Source organism: Cryptomeria japonica, chromosome 8, assembly GCF_030272615.1.
Source record: "Cryptomeria japonica chromosome 8, Sugi_1.0, whole genome shotgun sequence".
NCBI lineage: Eukaryota > Viridiplantae > Streptophyta > Pinopsida > Cupressales > Cupressaceae > Cryptomeria > Cryptomeria japonica.
Window position 1 is genome coordinate 672,846,700 of NC_081412.1, and position 5,403 is coordinate 672,852,102.

Here is a 5,403-nt window from a genome sequence, read left to right on the forward strand (position 1 = left end):
GATAGGAGTCTTTCTTGCTGCTAACCATCGTCTGATTGTTCAACTGTGAAGGTGAGTCTTTCCTTTTTCTCCACAGTTGTTTTCCTTGCATTTTCCCTCGTACAGAAGGTTTTTCTTTAATCAATTTAGGTTTATTGTTTGAAATTATGAAGTCCACACTGCATTTGGTTCGAAACATTTTTAGTCTGGCATCCACAGAACCCATAGTTAGTGATATTGATCTAAAAGGGGAAAACCTTGAAGTGTTGAAAGAAAGGGTGTTCAAGGGGATTGATAAGTCTTTTGGTGTGAAGATTCTGAGTAGTGGTCTTGTAAAAGCCACAGCCTTTCCCCCAACAATTCCTTGTCCAAAGTTGATTCAAGAATGTATTGCTAGATATGACCCAGTGTCTGAAACCATTAGGAGATATAATGGCGAAACCCTTCTTGCCATTAATCATGAGGTAATTTCTTTAGTCTTTAAGATACCCGAGTACCAGTTCTCCAACTTTTCTCCCGCTCAGTCAATCACCGAGTTCAATGCTGACAGAGTCGGGCATTGAAACAATGTAGCAAAATTCTAGTTGAAGGTTCCTCAAAGAGGTGGTTCAAGGTTACCCAAGAATCCTAATAAGAACCACATGTTGCCACATATTCATGACGTGATGATTTTGTTGTATCGAGCCAGAGGTTCTGCTGAGGCTTATAGCTTCGATGACTAGATTTATTGTTATGTGCAACTGGTTCTAGAAGGGAAGCAATATTTGGATCGGGCTAAATTGATCACTGATTCAATGAGAGAGTAGCTGAGTCTGGCTAAGCAATTCCAACAAAACTTCTTTATGTCCTCATATCTCTTGTATTGTTTGGCTTGTGTTAAAGAGTTAATTGGTATACCAAAACAACTCACTGAGGAAGATGTCCCCGTATATGAGTTTTATCCTATGCTGCAGAAAGATAAAACTTTACAAGATTTCAGAAGGGTACACAATGTTTTCCTGGGTGATATGTGTCATGAATTGAAGAGTACAAAATCTAAAAGGATTTATGATGACGCACAAACTTTGATAAAGAGGTTTGGTAGTTTTTACATCTAGTTCTCACACTTTTTTTATATATGGGTAGGAGGTTTTGAAGAGGAACCCTTCAAGCTTCCTCACTTCTGTTTTGATTGTTTTGTTCTAGCAGAAGTGTGCAGGCAACTAACCTCTGTAATCAAAATGGCACAGCCTAAGGACAAATGGGAAGGTCATTTTCCAGTACAATTGGGTGTGTTGTCTTGCAGTTCAATGTCTGATGCCCTGAGTATAGGAGCAGACCTCAGGAATTTTAATTTTTCTCTATATTCTGAAAGAAAAGGTTTTGATAACAAAGGATTTTCCCAAAGCCTTGGCCTAATGCATTATCTCCCCATGCCATAGAAGATTTCTAGGAAGATTGTATAGATGAACTTGAAATTTTTAAGAGTGAAAACATGAGATTAGTGTTAGAACAAGTTGTCTCTTTGTAGATAAAGTTAGATATAAAAGGGGTCAAAGAGGATTATCTTGAATAATTTGAGCTAGTGTATTTGGCTCTTTCAGAGACTGAAATGCCTCCAATTAACTGGGATGAGGAGGAGAATGATGATATACAATTGAGGACCAAAGGAGTTCTAGAAAGAACCACAACATGGGTGGCTAATAAGAAAGAAATGAAGTCAGGCATTAAGTCTCATTCTGCAAGAAGTAATAAGGATCCTGTATCTTCACCAAAGTGTCTTTTGAATAGTGCTCCTATTCGTGTAGGTAAGGATAATAAGTCTCCCCAGCTTAGACATAGGTCTAGTCTAACTTTGGATTTTCGTACTCCTCGGCATACTTGGTCATGAAGTGCCACCCAAAAGAAAGATGGATCAGACAAAGGATATGGGTGTAAAGGATGCTGTGCTCAATGCTCAAATATTTGAAATTGAAGATTTGGATAGCGAAGTTGCTAGTCCTCTGGATTCTCAAACAGTGACTATGGCTATGACCCCACCTTCAAAGATGATCAAAGGAACTACTATTCCAGTGTAACCCCTAAGTGGTTGACTACCTCAGTGAACAAGAAAAGGAGTTTTCTTCCTATGACCATTCCAATTCAAGAAATGGTTGTTAAATACATAGAGAAGAATCCAAAGCTGAAAAGGTTCAAGACTATCGCTCACCTAAACGATGATGAGGAAACTAGAAAATGGGTTGCTGAGATCGCCTCATATAAACCTAAGGATGAAAACAAGGTGGTTGGCCCTAATGATTTTGAGATCACAAAGGTGGAGTTGGGAAAAATGAGCAGAGATATAGACAACCACTTTTTCCAAGTGTCGGCAAAGAAAATGCTTACTAGGTCAGAGAAGGATGGGCGAGAGAAGAGAGAACTAAAGCAACACATAAGTGTTTTAGCTCAGTTCATCGATAGTATTGGTTGCCTTGGGGCACTTCCAATATCTCATGCTAATGAGAATTTCAACCCAACTTCATCGGAAAACAAAAGGTTAATGAACCAAGTTCAAAGGGCCAAGAGCATTACTGAAGCTATGGAGAAATGGATTGAACGAATAATCAAAGATGGCGAGAAGTACATTACTAACTCCTAGAGATTATGTGATGAAATACAGGGTCTTATTTTTGAGGTTCAAAACCAGCTTGTGTCATGGGAGAAGGAAGAGCACAAATGGTAGAATGTCCTACCTCTATTTGCCAAAATAGAAGAATATGGAACTACTAGGTTTTTGACAGAAGACTCAATTAAGCTGGTGGCTAATGAATGTCAAATTTTTGTGCTAAATAAAACCATAATGTGGCAAGTTCTTACCTTCAAATCTGTGATCACCGATGAAAAGACCTCTATTTACAAACTCCAAGATCTTCAAAGTAGCATAGTCAATGATAATAAGGTGGTTAATCTTAAGCATGACTAGCAGTTGGGAATTTGCGGTTTGAGCACACAAGATGCAATCAGATCCTTCTGGATGAACATGGAGAAGATCAGAGCCAAGGGTAGTTTCACGCCAGAAGATATAACCAGGGTAGCTAGGATTGAATCTATGACTTTCATTGGGAATGATCAATTGCCGAAACATTCTGAGAAGATGGTGCAACACGGGTGGAACAAAGAGGTGGTGAAGGTGAAGCTCAATGCAATGAAAGTTCCGATCCAATCCATGGTTCAAGAACTTACAACTGCTCACAACGCCCATGAAAGTGGAGAGGATGATGATGATGGAAATATGCAATAATGTAGTAATTTAGGGCTAGTTTCCTTTATTTTTGTAAATTCTCATGGTTATGCAAAGGCTTCGGGACATCTATCCCAAAATACTTCTTGTTGGTTTCGTAACTGTTTACGGGGGGTCGTCGAGTTTTCAGGGAGACCTCCCCTATTTTAAACTATAAATTAAGTAAAAGTAGGGGGTAAAGGGGTTAGATTTAGTGACTAATTCTGGGAGTTTTTCGCTCCATTTTTTGGATATTTTTATGTTTTATCAAAGGAAGAATCAGACTATTAGAACGTGCAATGGAAGAAGATTTGTAGATGTATTTTTGTGTCTTTGTCGCATAAGGATATATATATATATATGAAATCTGATCATATTGTTTTTGGGAGAAGGAAAATCTATGTATTTTGAATCCGAATAGATGCATGTCTTTGCATATGTTTATCTAATCAAATAACAGTAATGATCTTTCCATTACAGTAACTTATTATTCCTCTGATGTTCTTTCCTTTGAATGTTTTGTTTATTTTAGAAAAGATTCATGATCGAGAGCAGATTTATTTTTCTTTAAATCTGTTCATCCTTTATTAGATCTGCAAAAGAAGTATATTGATCTTTGTTTTAGTTATTGTGGTTACATACATTGAAAAGTTAGGAAAATGGTTTTTTTTTGTCTTTTTGAAACATGTGAAGAATTTCAGCCTTTCATCCAAGAATGAAATAGGCGGCCTTACATGCTTTCGGGTTAAAAGCTTCTATTTAGAAATAAAAAGTTTAGCACATTCCTTGAAAAACTAAGATAGGGAGTTGTACCTATGTAAAATTTTAGAGGGAAGTGATTGGAACAACACTTACCCAACTATTTAGTGAAACACTTGTTCTTAGAATAAGGTAACAAAGTTCAAGATTAATCATCTAAAAAAAAAGAGCAAATTTGTTCACTAATAGTTATTGGCAACTCTACTGGGGAAATTGAAACAAAGAGAAAACCAAGTTCCTAGTAGACTGGTATGCCGTAGACATAAGAAAATTAAGCCCGTAATTGGCAGAATTGTTCAGAGTTCACTTTGTAGAAGAAATAGTTTAATAATTCAAGAAACTGTTGAGATTGAGTCTCACTTGAAAGATCTTAGTATTCCTAAGAGTGATAACACTGGATTCTCATCCATATACTAGAGCACAAAGGAGAGAAGGAATAGTTGATAATTGTTTTGAAGAATTACAAGGCCTACCATTTGCCACAAACTTTACTCCTAAAAGTAAAGGAAAGAGCAGACCTTCTTCTCCTATCAGAGTTAATCCTATACCTTCTTCTTCTCCTTGGCAAGCACTAACGCTTACTAGAGTTCAAGCTCCTCCTCTTGTAACCATTTACCCTATGTTCATTATGGCTCAAACCTGGGGTGCAGCTGTTGGACCTCTTGCCCTTGCAGCTCATAATCCACTTCCAAAAGGTGCAAGGGATGTTTTACCCAAATATAATGGGGACAAAAAAGTCTCAATTGAAGAGCACTTGAATTCTTTTAATGTGGCCACTGGAATCCTAGTAGTCCAATATGAGAATGTGGCTGTTAGGCTTTTTGACCAAACTCTCACTGAAGGGGTAGCAGAATGGTTTAGCCATCTACGAGCAGGATCCATAACTGACTGGCAAACAATGAAAATCACTTTTGAGAAAAGGTTCAAAAGTGTTGATGATGAACATTTGCTACTAGCTCAACTCACACAAATGAAAAAGGAGATTCATGAACCAATGAGGGATTATGTAGCAAGGTATAATAAAATTATCCATAGAATTCCTCAAGCCAAAAGACTGACTGTAGATAATCAACAATGTTTCTTCATAAATTCCATGCCACCTGACGTGGGTTTTCACCTTAGAAGAAGTAGCCCGACTGATCTAGAGACTGCACAAAATGAGGCTATAAAGCTTGAGGACGATCTAATAATAGCTAGAAAATGGAGGAAAGATATACAAACTCCTCAGGGCCAATCTTAGGCTTCTACATCTTCCACTGATCCAGTTGTTCAGCGGCTTGTCAATGATATAATTGCTCTGAAGAGGTAGATACCTAAGCCTAGAAGCTCTTATCCACAATCTTATCAGGCTATAAGAAGGAAAACTTCAAATCAATATAATTATGGATTACCGTTGCAATTGTCTACTGTTCCACAAACATTACAAA